The sequence below is a fragment of the Bos indicus genome, chromosome 16 (assembly GCF_029378745.1).
Source record: "Bos indicus isolate NIAB-ARS_2022 breed Sahiwal x Tharparkar chromosome 16, NIAB-ARS_B.indTharparkar_mat_pri_1.0, whole genome shotgun sequence".
Lineage (NCBI taxonomy): Eukaryota > Metazoa > Chordata > Mammalia > Artiodactyla > Bovidae > Bos > Bos indicus.
Genome location: NC_091775.1, coordinates 56,615,076 through 56,632,927, shown reverse-complemented (window position 1 = coordinate 56,632,927; position 17,852 = coordinate 56,615,076). Strand labels below are relative to the sequence as shown.

The 17,852-nt window shown below is 36.8% G+C and overlaps 2 protein-coding genes across 4 annotated transcripts in view; both read right to left on the bottom strand.

The window, feature by feature from the left end:
* Positions 1 to 17,852, bottom strand: part of RABGAP1L (RAB GTPase activating protein 1 like) — a 739,452-nt gene that overhangs the window by 393,124 nt on the left and 328,476 nt on the right. The window lies entirely within an intron of this gene.
* Positions 1 to 17,852, bottom strand: part of GPR52 (G protein-coupled receptor 52) — a 111,665-nt gene that overhangs the window by 22,518 nt on the left and 71,295 nt on the right. The window contains exon 2 of the mRNA XM_070768916.1: positions 1 to 17,852. This exon is cut by the window's left edge and continues 22,518 nt beyond it; it is cut by the window's right edge and continues 63,846 nt beyond it. The gene's annotated coding sequence lies outside the window, so the exon portion shown is untranslated.

Here is a 17,852-nt window from a genome sequence, read left to right as displayed (position 1 = left end):
CATCCTGCACAATGTTCAAGGAATAACAGTACTCTTTGACAGTGAACAGCCTCCTCAGAACTTTCCCAAAGATTCCTTAGGCCACCTTTATGAGCAGAGTTGGCAGATTTACCTAATTAAAAGATACCCAATTAAAGCTGAATTTCAAATAAATGGTCAATAATTTTTTAGCATATGCATGCAATGAATACTGGGGACATACACATGCTAAAAAACTATGAGTCGTTATTTGAAATTCAATTTTAACCAAAAATTCTCTATTTTATCTGGAGACTCTGGTTTGGATGCTTAGTATTTGCCATTTACTGAATCTAGTTCCTTCTGAACAAATGAAAACAGTATCAAAACTTGAAAATCCAGGATCCTAACTCCACAGAGACTAGTAGAGGATTACAGTTTAAAGGCCACAGCAGCCAAATATCTTGTTTCCTGTTTGCTAGTATGAAGAATGGAGACCTGTCACACCACCTGTGTGACCTTGGGCAAATCACTTAACTTCTCTCCACAGCTAAAGTTTCATATATTACTTCAGTTCAGTTCAGTCGCTCAGTCATGTCCGACTCTTTGTGACCCCATGAACTGCAGCACGCCAGGCCTTCCTGTCTATCACCTGTCCAACTCCCGGAGGACACCCAACACATGTCCATTGTGTCGGTGAGGCCATCCAACCATCTCATCCTCTGTTGTCCCCTTCTCCTGCCCTCAATCCTTCCCAGCATCAGGGTCTTTACAAATGAGTCAGCTCTTCGCATCAGGTAGCCAAAGTATTGGAGTTTCAGCTTCAGCATCAGTGTTTCCAATGAACACCCAGGACTGATCTCCTTTAGGATGGACTGGTTGGATCTCCTTGCAGTCCAAGGGACTCTCAAGAGTCTTCTCTAACACCACAGTTCAAAAGCATCAATTCTTGGGCGCTCAGCTTTTTTTATAGTCTGACTCTCACATCCATACATGACCACTGGAAAAACCATAGCCTTGACTAGACGGACCTTTGTTGACAAAGTAATGACTCTGCTTTTTAATATGCTGTCTAGGTTAGTCATAACCTTCCTTCCAAGGAGTAAGTGTCTTTTAATTTCATGGCTGCAATCACCATCTGCAGTGATTTTGGAGCTCCCACCAAAAATAAAGTCTGACACTGTTTCCCCATCTATTTTCCATGAAATGATGGGACTGGATCCCATGATCTTAGTTTTCTGGATATTGAGCTTTAAGCCAACTTTTTCACTCTCTTTCACTTTATCATTATTTAGTTTTAGTTTTCTAGACAGACTTTATCTTGATGTCTCTTGGAGTTTTTAAACAACAATAACTGCAGTCCATTTCACTGTATTTTTATTTTAAGATACTCTAGTCATTGCCTCCACCTTTGGATCTGAATACTTTGGAATCTTATCAAGAATCCCAAAAGTTTTATTACTGAAACAAAAACATCTTTACCCTAAATTCATCTATTTTCATCTCCTGGGATTATTATGATCTTTGGCCATGGCAGAAAAGTTTCATCCATATGGATCCCATAATATCAAATCCGAAAAATTTTCCATATTCAAAAAAATATGGTACAGTTAACTTGGGCAAGGGTAGCAAACCCCAAAACTTCAGCAAGTAAATTAATCAAATATAATCATATGTTTATTAGAAATAAAAAGAACTGCTCAGCGGGACACAAATCCTTTTCATATGTGCCTTATAATGCAATATACCAAAATTAGAAGAAAATCATTTTGAAATCATTTCAAAAATTACTTTGTCCAAGTGGATTAAGAGAATAAAAGATACAATATGGCAGATATACCTTGAAACAAACTGCAATAAAAACCACCATTCACTTTCAAATCTAATGCTTAGATTTTACTCTTTACCTTGTAATTAAAGATCTGATTTTGTGTCCTGCAATAGGACACAACACTGCAAAAGGCTAAATATTATCCACAGTTCACCAAAGTACAGCTAGTAGCTTTTAGGAAAAAAAAGTAAGGAAGTACCTGTTTATGACAAATGATTCATTTTTTATGAAACAAAATACTCAATGTGACACAAAAGTCCCTCTCTGTTGGAGAGGGAAAGGGTGGGAAGATTTGGGAGAATGGCATTGAAACATGTATAATATCATGTATGAAACGAGTTGCCAGTCCAGGTTCGATGCACGATACTGGATGCTTGGGGCTGATGCACTGGGACGACCCAGAGGGATGGTATGGGGAGGGAGGAGGGAGGAGGGTTCAGGATGGGGAACACATGTATACCTGTGGCGGATTAATTTCGATATTTGGCAAAACTAACACAATATTGTAAAGTTTAAAAATAAAATAAAATTAAAAAAAAATAAAAATAAAAAATAACTAGCAGTGGAAAAAAAAAAAAGTGTTCACAAAGGGAAACAGATCGATGGTGATAGCCGTTTTAATAATGGCTGTTAATGTCAATTATGTGTTTACCAGGAGCCAGGCACTGTTCTTTGTGCTTTACATGTCGTAACTGTCACAACAACCCTATGAGGTAGGTGCTATTATTACTACCATTTTATAGATCTGAAACTCAGTGAGGGCAAATAACTTGTCCAAACTAGAAAGATGTAAAGCTGCAAGAAACTCAGGCAATCTGGCTTCAGACCCTGAACTCTTAAGGACTACGCTATTACAATGCAAAAGAAAACAAAACTCTATTTAAGACCAAGGACTATGCTTTACAAATTGGGATTCAAACCACTTTAATTTTCAACTGTGGGAGTTTACATATAATTTCAAGCACAGTAAGGTTTAGCGTTTAATCATATTACAAACATTTCACATGATTACTTAGTAACACGGCTAATATTTACTAGTCACCAAATGGTTGAAAGCTGTCTTAAAATGATGCATGAGTATTACTTTGAAAATGTGACAATTCAACGTGATGAATATATTAAGTAGGCATGAGCTGATGAGTGGTAGACGAAAGAGCACTGCTATACTTTAGAATTTAGATCATTAGTTCTCCAAGTGTGGTTTCCAAGTCAACAACATCAACACTGAAGAATCCAACTCCTGGTTAAAAATTCATGTATGCTTTGTGATTGCCTTTGGGCAGATCTAGAAAATGCTTTACCAGGAAAAATGAAGAAAGTCACATTCTCAACACCAGATTTGATGCACAGCCAAAACACTGCAATGTGTTAAAGGAGTTGCACTTAAGGACTCAGGCCCCCTGGCCAATCATACTCTTTCCCTGACTTAACTCATTTTTGGCTAGTTGTTGTAATTGCTACTCCAAAACTTGGCAATTCAGGGCACTCTCTTACCAGCTCAGTTAAGCAACGGAGAAGCATCACCTGGGAACTTAATTAAAAAAAAAAAAAAAAAAGGCAAAATCTTGGGCCCTATTCCAATTGAAAAAGAAATTCTGGTGGTGTAGCCCAGTATTTTGAGCTTTCATAAGCTCATCAAGCTTTGAGAATACTCTTTCAGGGAGACACCCTCCTTCCTTCCAGATATATAAATGATTCCTAGTTATTTCTTGGGGCATTTCCTAAGAGCACTTACAAGAGGAATGATCAAATTCATGGCTCAGAAACTTTTGAAAAAATAATCTAAGGTTTATCTCTTCTCCCTTTCCCCATCATCTTTCCAAAAGGCTTGTTTTAGCCTTTAAGATCCTTATTTTTATTCCTTTTATGAAATCAGATAAATTCTTTTTTTAAACTTACAGTAAACGGCAGAAGAAAACATACAGTATACCACCATTCACACAAAGTTTAAAAGCATTCAAACTGCTAAATACTATTCAGGGACAGATATAAAGACATACACAGAATGACAGATGTAAACTTCTTCTAAACAGTTAGTACCTTTAGGCAAAAAGGAAGAAAGATGACACCAGAGAGGGGGCTTCCATTACATTTGTAATACTTAACTTCTTAAGCTTGGTTGTGGCTATACGGATATTTACATTATTCTCTATAGTTTTTTTATGAGGTTTTAGAAACAACTCATAACATACCAACACTTGATAGAAATGGTATCAAGTGGCTGTATTCCTAAATTTGCTTTTCTCGTGCCACATCATGCTTTTGGTATCCATGTTGAGGAGTCTGTCTTTCACTACTTTTTGATGCTTCACAGTGTACCATCTACATAGGACATTTCTATTATTAGTTATGTACTTACATACCCTATTCATAGCTGAATCATACAATAAACTTTCTCTTTTCTTTTTCCTTTTCCATATTGTTTCTCCCAGCCCCAGAGTTCATAGTTGTCCTATTTCTTTATTTAATTTTCTACATACCCAAAACTTCTTTCCTAATTTTATAAATCTCTTCTCAGTAGATGCAAATACTCTCAATATTTTATCAACTTTATCATCTTGAAAAAAAAAATCTCCCAGATGCTTCTGAATTCTGATTTGAATTGGCTGTTCAACAGACCTCCTATTCAGCTATCAGGTTAAAATTTTCCTTTTCCTCAACCAGAGGGTTCTCTGTACCTCTCTTTCATGGTAGATCTACTATCTGCAATATTTTACGTCTTTCTCTTTGTTTTTGCGTACTTTCATGGTGAACATTTCACAGCAGCTTGAGAAAGGACGAATGGAGACCTAGCACATCTTAAAATGTTATTAATCTGTGTTCATATTTGTTAATTTTTGCTGGGTATAGAATTCTAGGTTGGAATTATCCCTCACATATTTGAAAGTGTTGTTCCATTGCCTTCTTCCACCTTTTTATCCAATATGCTGGACATCTGGTGTTTTCTATCATTCTCGAAACTCATGAACATGTTCATGAATTCTTTATTTCCTGTTCTCTTTTTTTCTTTTAAAATTCTTTCAAAAAGTAAGATTGATCGATTGGTTGGTTGATTTTTGTTTTGGCTCTGCCCCACATCATGGCATGTGGGATCTTAGTTCCCTGACCAGAGACTGAGCCTGTACTCCTTACAGTGGAAGCATGAAGTCTTTACACTGGACTGCCAGGAAAACCCTTCTCCTAGACCTCTTACTCTTCAAGTATGGACCTCTTAGACTATCTGATATTTTTCCTCTATTTTTTACAGAATTAACTTATACAAAGTACAGAAAAGCACGCAGGCCAGAAGATTTTTACATTTACATTCAAGGTATAAAATCTAGGAAGACACATTCATATTAATAACCATCCTGTACTATACCCACCTCTGATTGTTAGCCACTATTCTACCCATGACCACAGTTTTCATTATTCTTGAAATTCATATAAATAGACACATGCATTATACAGTTGTGACTGGTTTCTTTCACTCAATAATTGCACTTTCAGATTCACTCATGTTATTGTCTATGGCAAGTTTGTTATTCTTAATCCTATGACCTAATTCTACTAAACTATCTACTCTGTTTTCTACCTCTTTGTATTTATGAATATTTGCTGGGGGACTTCCTCAACTTCATTTTATAACTCCTTATACAATAATTTTTTAATTTTGCTTTTTTAAAAAAAATCTCTTTGCTCATTTTAATTCCCTGAATGTTCCTACTTATAGGAACATATATGTGTGTGTATGACTATACTATTTTATCTATCTCTTACATCTCAAGATATTAATTTTAGTTTATTCTACTTTCATGTTTGCTCTTTTCTCTGCACATTTTCCATGTTCTCCAAGTGGTTTTTTATCTGATTGGTTTGGTCTTTTTTTTTTTTTAAGTTAAATGCTTCCTTCTACTACCTAGTGATATTTAATAACAGAGCACTGGCCTCCCCAGCTCTGCAGAACAGTGCTAAAACACTCACATCTTTCTTGCCTCATCCATAAGCTCCATGGGAGGTACTGCATGACTGGGGAGTGGTAAACAGCTGGGAGAAGAGCAGCTGAGGCTCTCAGAAGACATTAATGGGATGTAAATCATACAAATGCGTCACAGATTCTATTAGGAAAGTGGTCCATGAACCGCTGTGGATGCCTCATTGGTGGATCCCATCAATTGGTCCCCAGTTGACAGCCCCAATTTTCTCTGCATCTCAACCACACACACTCCCACCTGGACGCCAGCTCCATGTGCACAGCCCCAATGCAACAGGCTGCAAGCGTGCATGTGAAGAAAACTGGCCCACCTCTACAGGACTGGGAAAAGCCACGCAGACTCACATGGTCAGCACTGCTCTAGGGAAAGTAAGCCAACAAGAGGTTGTTAGCACCCAGTACAGCTTTGTAGGGTCAAAAGAAGTTACCCAAGTTTAAGAATTCCACCAGAAGAGGGAACAAGAGTGTGAAACAGGCATATCCATAAAGAAGGTCTGATAAATATACACAAATATACATATATAAATGAATGTGATACACATGTTAAAAGAATAAAATCTAAAAACCACATGATGTCTTAATAGGTGCAGAGAAAGCACTCGAAAATTTAAACATCCTTTCATGATAAGGATGAATTTGTCATGATGAAGTTTGTTTATTTCCTCTCAACAAACTGTATATATAACTCAATATAAACAAAGGCCATATGTGACAAGTCCATAGCTAAAATCGTATCAGTAGTAAAAAGTTGAAAACTTTTCCTTTAAGATCGGGAACAAGACAAAGATATCCAATCTCGACACTACTAATACAACATAGTACTGACGTCCTAATGGACCAATTCAGCAAGAAAAAAAAAATTCAAATCAGAAAGAAGTGTCTCCATTTGCAGGTAACATGATCCTATATATATAGAAAATCCTAAAGAATTCACCAAAAGAACAGAATTATTAAACAAATTCAGTAAAGTTTCAGGATACAAAATTGATACATAAAAATCAGTTGAACGTATGCCAACAATGAACTATCTGAAAAAAAATATTTTAAGCAACCCAATTTGTCATTTCAAACCTATAAGATAGTTAGGAGATGAAAGATCTGTACACTGAAAACTATAATATATTGATGAAAGAAATTGAAAAAGACATATAACTGAAAAAATATGCTACGTCCATGGATCAGAAAAATAAATATTGTTGTTAAAATGTCCATACTACTCAAAGTCATCTATAGATTCATTGCTGGTGGATTCTTTACCAGCTGAGCCACAAAGGGAAATCCCATAGACTCATTGCAATCCCTATCAAAATCCAAAACATTTTTCATAAAAATAGAAAAAAAACAAAAAAAACAAAATTTGTATTGAACCAGAGAAGACTTCAAATAGATAAGTCAATCCTAACAGCAAAAAAAAAAAAACAAAAAAAACACCCCAAAATAGAGGCATCACACTTCCTAATTTCAAACTATATTATGAAGCTACGGTAATTAAAACAGTGGTAATGGCATAAAAAGAGACACCCATACCAATGGAACAGAATTCAGGATGAGAAATAAACCCATGAATATACAGCCAGCTAATATTTCATAAAGGACCCTAGAATACCCAATGGGGAAAAGACGGTCCCTTCAATAAATGACACTAGCAAAAGTGCATGGCCACACACACACAAAGATGGAATTGGACCCCCATCGTACACCACTCACAAAAACTAAGTCAAAATGGACTAAAGACTTAAATGTAAGATCCGAAGTCACAAAAATCCTAGAAGAAAACAGTGGTAAAAATCCGGTGACATTGGTGTTGGCAATTTCTTTTGAATATGATACTAAAAACACAAGTAACAAAAGAAAAAAGAAAAAAGCAGGATCATATCAAACTGAAGATTTTGTACAGCAAAAAGAAGAAAAAATCAACAACATGAAAAGGCAACCTGTAGAATAAGAGAAAATATTCGCAAAATACATTTCTGATAAGAGGTTAACATCCAAAATAAGGAGCTTCAACTCAACATCAGAGAAACAGCCAACCAGGGAAGGGGAACTTAATAGACATTTTCCAAAGAAGACATACAGATGGTTAAAAAAAAAAAAAAGATCCATTTAAAAAATGGGCAGAAGGCTTGAGTAGACATTTTCCCAAAGAAGATATAAAAATGGCTAATAGGAATATGAAATAGTGCCCAATAACATTAATCCTCAGGGAAATGCAAATCAAAACCACCAGCAAAATTTTAAAATGAGATATCACTTATTAGAATGGTTTTATCAAAAAGAAAAGAGATAAGTGTTGGCAAGAATGTGGAGAAAAGAGAACCATTGTATACTGTTGGTGGGACTGTAAATTGATACAGCTACTACGGAAAACAGTATGGAGGTTCCTCAAAAAAAAAAAAGAAAAGAAAAGAAAAGAAACAGAACTACCAGAAGAGCCAGCAAGTCCACTTCTGTATATGCCTGAAGAAAATGAAATTGTAACCCTAAAGAAGTATCTGTATTCCTATGTTTACTGCAGTGTTACTGAAGCAATATTCACAATAACCAAGTGATGGAATCAACCTAAGTATCCACTGATGGATGAATGGATAAAGAACACTGATACAGACACAATCCACAATGGATTATTATAGCAATCCTGTCATTTGAGACAACACGAATGGATCTTGGGGCCATTATGCTAAGTAAAATAGGTCAGAACAACAAAGACAAATACTGTATGACTTCACTTATATGTGGAAACTAAAGAAGTCTAACTCATAAAAGCAGAGTGGAATGGTGTTTGCCAGAGGCTGGGAAATGGGGAAAATGGAGATGTTAGTCAAAAGATACAAATTTCCATTTATTATAGAAAATAGGTAAGCTATAGAGAATTAATGTGCAGCATGGTGACTATAGTTACCAATATTCTATCATATACTCTAAAGTTGCTAAGAGAGAAATCTTAAATTCTTCACCATTAAAAACAAGTTAGTAGTGTGATGTAATGGAATTGGTAACTAACCTTACTGTGATAATCATGTCACAGTATATATATATGTCCATCAAATCATCACATTTTATACCTTAAACTTACATAATGCTACAGGTCAACTACAGCTCAACAAAGCTTGGGGGTGGGGAAGAGCAGGGCACTAAAGAGTTGAATGAGAGGTCAATAGGATGGATGGAGCTCGCTGACAATGGTGCTCACTGAAGAATGATCTGACTAAGCCATGTCTTTGGGGAACCCCCAAAGAATTTATATATAAGTCTTTCCTTCTTGGACTTCTTACATTCACTAGAAAAATTCTTCCAGTCTCTTGCTCTGACAATATATGTCTGATTACCTGCATCCTGTGGGCTGACAGAGAAGATTGGAAGTCTCAATATTTAACATGCAAAATTTTAATTTATTATCCCTGATTTCAATAGAGTACCCACCTGTCTTCTGCCTTCTACTGTTGTGGTGTTTGGTCCTGGTGCCTTTATTTTACCCTTTACAGAAATTCTGCCTTTAGACTCCTGCCATGTAGGACAGGCACTATAACCCAGCTATATGGTGAGGAGGACAGAATCTTGGAAACCAATTGCTTAAACAGGTTTTTAAATCAGTTCTCTTGTTTTTAACCCCATTTTAACTCCCATTTCCAGAGGTACCCAGTGTTTTCAACTCTGAGTAGTATGAATTCCTGGTATATAAATCAGTTTTCTCAGTTTTCTCCTCTGCCAACTTATAATTGCATTTTCTCAGATCTGCTAAGTTAGTTTGCACTCATGCATCTGCTTTTCATCTTTCAAATTTTGTAACTTATCTCCCATTTTCTTTGTCTTTTTGAGTTTATTTTATAAGCCCCTTTAGTTTCCTTTTAGAGGGGCTTTGGGAAGGACATGAGCTGTCATTGTATGTTTAATGTGTCAGGTCTAACCAGAAATCCTTTCAATTTTTTTTATACTACATTTCAATAATGAATAGAAAATTCACAAAGCAAGAAATTAAATTTAGACTGCAGCTATCTCTTTCCAAATCTAGCTTTCTATAAGCTCCTTCTTTCTGAGTATGACTACTGGTTATTTTATTTCAATAAAACCAATAAACTTGTACGACAAATATTTTACCATGATTTAAAATAGATAGATGTTCTGGCATAATATATAATGTGACTAAATAATGTGCTAAATTATAATACATTCAGCTAAAATATTTTTTATGATTGAATCAAATGAATTTTTTAAACCTTTTTAAAATAAAGGCTCTTTATTTTCTGTGGAATATACATTGTATCTGCCACTGCTTATATTTCAGATAATCTAGGCCACCTAAATTTTAAATTCAGTAATAGGTTTTTCTAGCTTTAAACACATTATGTTCTTGATAATAAAACACTTTAAATCAGATGCCTACATAAGAAAATTCTGAAAGAGATGGGAATACCAGATCACCTGATCTGCCTCTTGAGAAACCTATATGCAGGTCAGGAAGCAACAGTTAGAACTAGACATGGAACAACAGATTGGTTCTGAATAGGGAAAGGAGTATGTCAAGGCTGTGTATTGTCACCCTGCTTATTTAACTTATATGCAGAGTACATCATGAGAAACGCTGGGCTGGAAGAAGCACAAGCTGGAATCAAGACTGCCAGGAGAAATATCAATAACCTCAGATATGCAGATGACACCACCCTTATGGCAGAAAGTGAAGAGGAACTTTTGATGAAAGTGAAACAGGAGAGTGAAAAAGTTGACTTAAAGCTAAACATTCAGAAAAATAAGATCATGGCATCTGGTCCCATCACTTCATGGGAAATAGATGGGGAAACAGTGGAAATAGTGTCAGACATTATTTTGGGGGAGCTCCAAAATCACTGCAGATGGTGACTTCAGCCATGAAATTAAAAGATGCTTACTCCTTGGAAGGAAAGTTATGACCAACCTAGAAAGCATATTCAAAAGCAGAGACATTACTTTGCCAACAAAGGTCCATCTAGTCAACGCTATGGTTTTTCCGGTGGTCAGGTATGGATGTGAGAGTTGGACTGTGAAGAAAGCTGAGCACTGAAGAACTGATGCTTTTGAACTGTGGTGTTCGGAGAAGACTCTTGAGAGTCCCTTGGACTGCAAGGAGATCCAACCAGTCCATTCTAAAGGAGATCAGCCCTGGGTGTTCATTGGAAGGACTGATGTTGAGGCTGAAACTTCAATACTTTGACCACCTCATGCGAAGAGTTGACTCATTGGAAAAGACCCTGATGCTGGGAGGAATTGGGGGCAGGAGGAGAAGGGGACAACAGAAGATGAGATGGCTGGATGGCATCACCAACTCAATGGACATGAGTTTGGGTAAACTCAGGAGTTGGTGATGGACAGGGAGGCCTGGCGTGCTGCCATTCATGGGGTCGCAAAGAGCCGAGTCGGACACAACTGAGCGACTCAACTGAACTGAACATAAGAAAACCTGTATAATTCACATATTATTTTAATTCGGAATATAAAATCTTTTTCAACAGTTTTTATCAGTTATTACTAACTGATAATGTATTTACCAGTGTCTTAAGTAATCAATCTTTAAAACAATACACAGAATAAAATGCAAAGCAGTTATTTTGTCTTTTTTCCTATGGTAGTCAAGAAATGACAGAAAATAAGACAGTCATAGTTTAAAAAATATATTTGATGGTATTAGTTATCATAAACCTATTTTATTCTTAATAATTAAAATTCACTCTACATCAAGTTGCTATGGCAACATAACTTCACTGGAAAATAAATTCTTCAAGTTCTGCCATGAAGCATGCTGCCGACCTGAAGTCTTTGAAAATAGGGAGAAAACTATATAATTTTCCAGTTCATAAATGTCTAATCAATATTTAGAATTGCTTTCCAATATATAGCAGGAGTTTTGCTCTCAGAGTCCTGGGGACTGTCTTTTATTTGGCTTTCATTTCTTTATCCCTTTAATACATGAAAACATTCCTGATAAGAACCATTGGGCTCACCTCAGGCAAATTGGCTCCAACTATAAATAGTAAAATCTGCCATCTGCCTTTCTATTCTTGTGCTGAATGCAGTGCTGGCATTGTGTTCACACTTCACTGGAGCCAGGCCTGATGCTGTATTGCCAGCAGCAACAGAAAATAATAGTGCAAGACAGAGATAATGAAGTGAAGAACAGAAATGGTACTACTATAATTAACTGCTATTTTGATATTCACCACAATAAAGCATACACAATGGTGTGGAGACACCCTAAAGCCACATTTTGCCTCAGCCTTGTAAATGAGTTTGAAACCAAACTATTGTTGGAGCCCACTGATTTTACATCACTGAAGACTAATTAAAATGTAAAGAACCTAAGTATAGTTAGCAATATATGTTTGTCAAGTTAGAGGCTCCATAGTTGACCCATGTAGTTTTTATACTAATGATACTTAATAAAGCATTTCTTTCTATAATCATGGATATTCTCCTGTTCTGTTTTAAAGAGATAAGCTCTTTAATGATGAAAAAGCCCTTTTACTGTGCCTGACCCTTCCTTACACTCAGTTCTGAGTGAGTGAGTCAAAGTTGCTCAGTCGTGTCTGACTTTTTGCAGTACTTGCGACCCCATCTCTGTGTGATTCTCACTCAGGTCAGAATACTGGAGTGGGTAGTTGTTCCCTTCTCCAGGTGATCTTCCCAATCCAGGGATCAAACCCAGGTTTCCCACGCTGCAGGCGGATTCTTCACTATCTGAGCCACCAGGCTGAAACGCTATGCAAATTTTCATTTCAACACAGCTCCCTATATTTCTTTTGGGATATTCTGAATCCTTAGCCACTGTAAGATATAGACCTTTCCTCAACCTCGCCATTACATACATTTGACCTATTTTAAAATAGAGAATGATTGTCAAAGAAGTCATTTGGATATTGTAACTGACGAGAAATGTATATAGGGCAACGGTCATATTGTATATTCCTATATTAGTAACCCTGATATTCCTGTATCATTAATTACTGAAGCCGTTAGCTTACTTACATCAACAGCAAACTCCAGGAGGCACAGAACACAGTATAAATAGTGTCCCTAGAGCTGTGCAACATGACAGAATTAAATGTATATTTAATGCCTAAGATGAAATGAGAACAGAACAGATTGCTTTCGTTTTGTTTTGGTATGTTTTGCTTATTTGTTTTTAACTCCCCATGTGGATTTAATATACAATTAGGATTGACTATAACTGGCCTAATAATATCAATATCTGTATCAAAGTTTTTCAAGATAAAATGATTTCACCCTCTAAAAATTTTTACCTACAATCACTTCCTAGCTTTCACATTCAAAAAATCAGTAATATTCTTAACTGATTGATGCTAGCAAATATCAAATATAAAGCATAATGTTGATGCAAAAATAATATAAAAAAGTCACTTTTGGCAAAACCAATACAATACTGTAAAGTTAAAAAATAAAATAAAATTAAATTTAAAAAAAAGGCAATTAGAAATTACAACATAATACATGTAAGACCATAAAATATTCCTTAGGGGTGGAACACTTTGCTTCATGAGAGAAATAAATTTATTGAGATGACTGAAGTGCCACCTGGAAGTCTACTATAACCACACAGCATTTATAGTGGCTTAGCTGAATTTTTTTACTTCCTAATAAATTTAACAAAATCACTGCAGATGGTGACTGCAGCCATGAAATTAAAAGACGCTTACTCCTTGGAAGGAAAGTTATGACCAACCTAGATAGCATATTCAAAAGCAGAGACATTACTTTGCCAACAAAGGTCCGTCTAGTCAAGGCTATGGTTTTTCCTGAGGTCATGTATGGATGTGAGAGTTGGACTGTGAAGAAGGCTGAGTGCCCAAGAATTGATGCTTTTGAACTGTGGTGTTGGAGAAGACTCTTGAGAGTCCCTTGGATTGCAAGGAGATCCAACCAGTGCATTCTGAAGGAGATCAGCCCTGGGATTTCTTTGGAAGGAATGATGCTAAAGCTGAAACTCCAGTACTTTGGCCACCTCATGCGAAGAGTTGACTCATTGGAAAAGACCCTGATGCTGGCAGGGATTGGGGGCAGGAAGAGAAGGGGACGACAGAGGATGAGATGGCTGCATGGCATCACTGACTCGATGGACGTGAGTCTGGGTGAACTCCGGGAGTTGGTGATGGACAGGGAGGCCTGGCGTGCTGCGATTCATGGGGTCGCAAAGAGTTGGACACGACTGAGAGACTGAACTGAACTGAAGTTTAACAAATACAGCCCTGACTGACTGTTACCATGTATTTCTACAGTATGTATTTCTATGGGTTAAGACTCTTTAAAAAAACTTGCCTTGCTAAAAGTTGTATCAGTAGTTCCCTAGAACTGGAGGGGTATTACTTGTTCACTATAGATTGGTAATGTTTTATAGTCACTTGCCAGAAGAGAATTTATGGCTCTCTTAGAAATAAAAATGGAGGCTCAGTCCAGGTTTGATGCACGATACTGGATGCTTGCGGCTAGTGCACTGGGACGACCCAGAGGGATGGTATGGGGAGGGAGGAGGGTTCAGGATGGGGAACACACGTATACCTGTGGCGGATTCATTTTGATATTTGGCAAAACTAATACAATTATGTAAAGTTTAAAAATAAAATAAAACTTTAAAAAAAAGTTAAAAAAACAAACAAACAAAAAAAAATGGAGGCTCTTACAGGTATTTTCAAAGACATTAAAATATCACAAGAAAGACATCAGTATTTCTTTCAAATTACTTTTAATGGGTCCTATTCAGCCAAGTCCTGCTTCTAAATCTCCCCCTATAAAACATATTTGAAATGAAGTAAATATTTCCCATGCTTAATCCAACATAAGAAAATCTATTTTAATATCATGTTAAATTTAGATTGCATTCTTATAATATAGCACTAATGATAATAATGTTATATACTTCAGTGAAATATTACCCAAATGTGCATCTGAAATCTTCATCTTAGTGAAACTGCCAGGGTCTTCAATAGGTCTCATTTTAAAATAATTCATTAGCTCCACATTTTAAAGGAATTATGAGCTAACAGTTGAATAAATAACTATATTAATAATCATCTTACAGCATCTATTATTTTTCAAAAATTACTGTTCAAATACTGGGTTCAAATCTCAGCTCTGTCCCTTACTGCTGCTACTGCTAAGTCGCTTCAGTCCTGTCCGACTCTGTGCGACCCCATAGGCGGCAGCCCACCAGGCTCCCCCGTCCCTGGGATTCTCCAGGCAAGAACACTGGAGTGGGTTGCCATTTCCTTCTCCAATGCATGAAAGTGAAAAGTGAAAGTGAAGTCACTCAGTGTGTCCTACTCTCAGTGATCCCATGGACTGCAGCCTACCAGGCTCCTCCACCCATGGGATTTTCCAGGTAAGAGTACTGGAGTGGGGTGCCATTGCCTTCTCTGCTGTCCCTTACTAGGGCTATTTAAACTTATTAAGCCTAAGTTTCATCTATGAGCATAATTATAACACTTAATTCATCCAGTTGTTTTGAGGATTCAAGAAGGCATAAAGCATTTCTCACACACACACACACACACACACACTCTCTCTCTCTCTCTCTCACATACACACTTTTCAAAACTAGAATAACTCAAGTACCTTCTAACTGATTTCAAGATTTTATCTTATTAAAGGAGCAGATAATTTTACTTTGCAAAAGTAATGGCTATTTCAGAAGAATTTGACTTGGTCTTGGTATTTGTCCATTCGTCTAGATTATCTGTAATTACAGGAACTACTTTACAGGATTATTTTGAGATAAAAATGAAAAAAATCTTCATTGGGTTTAGCACAACACCATCATTTAACCAAGTGCTCGTTGCTGGTTAGTGATTCTTTTTCTCATTGTTATTCAGTAAATATAGCTTTTATGGAATGGCTAATCATGGCCCTGTTAGTCCATCAAGTGCCTTTGTGCACATTAGGAAAAAGCACCCCTCCCCTTGGACTGGTGGGTGGCACAATGTCAAGTCAAGGTGCACCCCTGAGAAACAGGGGTGCTGAGTAACAACCTGCCTCCCAGCCAGGCTCCCTCTGCTGGTTATCAACCTTGATTAAAGTACCTAGAGGTGCGGAGGCAGAAAACACTTCCTCAACCAAATGAGTTTTAGAGCAGACGGTGAAACAAGGGAAGAAGCATTAGAAAACAAATAGAAATATTAGGAAATAAATCAAAGGAATTTATTCAAAGAGATGGCATGCACGAATGTTAAATGATAATGTACTTCATAAGCAACATTCTTTATTAGAGTAGGTGAGAACTCAGACGTAACAGAAGAAGTAAGTCATCTGCACGGGGAAGAAAGGGTTAATGGGTAAACTCTTCAAGGAACATGGAGTACCTACAATCATATAGACATAGGTGTAATGAGAAATTCAGATACTATGGGTAGAGGATGAATTGGTGTGAAGAGATGAATCAGATTTGGCTACTGGTTATAAGTCTGCATACAACTAGTCCTTTCTAGTAATACTACAAAATTTAATATATACTGGTGAGCTGATTTTCAGAAAAGGAGTATCTATAAACTGGTTCCCTGGAGCACTACATCAGCTAATTTTCACAGTGAGAACCTCAGGTCCTACAAAGGAAAGTCTGCAGAGGCTGTGTCCGGGAAACTCCACTGCATCTAGACACATGGACTTGGTTACTTTTGCAAGTGTCTCTAACGACAAAAGCTCCAGTTGGTCAAATTTGCCAAGGGTACATTGGTTTTCACTCATTTCCTTCCTGTTTGTTATTTGTATTTATCATCCTTGGCACATTCTGCCAAACACTTAACATTACTTTTACCCACTCTACTCTTCCCCAGACCATTCTGACAGTACTCTCACTGAACTCTGGAGAATAATGAGTTAACTCTCCTACTCTTCAAGTTTTCATTGATTGTTCCTTTAACAATCTGGCTTTCCTTCTCAATCTCTCTGACACAAATTATTTGTGTCACCCTTCACTCCTCAGTTCTTCTTTGCCAATTACAGACCACTGTTCTACCAACTTCTCATTTTCAACTCCTAGCCATAAACTTTTCTACCAATTCCTACTTCTATATATATTCCCACCCTAATAACCCTACTCCACAGATTTGACAGGTTTAAAGGTTGGTCTTTGTCCTATTCCCTCTGCCCAGAAGTGACCTTGAAAGTCACACTGACCACTAGCACTTCCTGAACTTCAAGTGGTCTTATTTCCACCCACTCCAAATACCTACCATTAATACTCTACTAATAGTAACTATGACCTTCTCTGTATCCCAGACTCTGAACACTATACTCAACTCTCTTCCCTCTATCTGATTCCTCACTCCTGTAAAAACTCATCTAAATCTCCCATTAATTTATCAAAACACTTTTGGTTTCACTTACCTCTCTACCCAGTTTCATTTGCAACCATTTCAAATAAGTCTTCAATAGCACCCTCTATTCCTTCTCCTCTGGAAATTCTGCTATGCAAAACTTACAAATTTCCAACCTTGAAAAATTTTTATTCCATTGTCTTTACTGTCAGTTTCTTTACTCTCATTTCCATAGACGCTAAGCACTGATTAAAAAAAAAAGTCACCAAACCATGCTTCTTGGGGCTAAAACAAATGTAAGTCTCAGTAACTGCTGTGAGGTTTTTATTATAGCTGAGTAATCCATGTTGTCATTTCTTGTGTCTACTGAAGCAAGTTCACATTTCCCATGATGGTCATTTAAAATTTCTGCTGCTGTCTTCAACTCCAAATCCCATCTTACCTACTTTTAGTCTTGGCAGATAATCTCACCTCTACTAAAAACTGCAATTCTCTCTACTTCCCTCTTCTTCACTTCATATCTCAATATCTGTTCTATTTGCTGGATAGTTAGAAATTGTTCTTCCTGCTTGTCAGTGTAAATCCTGAACATACGACTTTTCACTCATCTCTTTCTATCTTCTGTCTTTCACTCGCTTCATAGATTCTTCCCCAGTAGATCAGATAAAGAAAATAACCTCAAAGGTAACATCTCCTCATCCCTTTCTTTTGTGGTTTAAGCCACAGTGGACTGTGCCTTCAAAGTGAGGGAAAGACTACAGTGGGGTATGTGGCATAATCTACTTAGATGTAGAAAGAA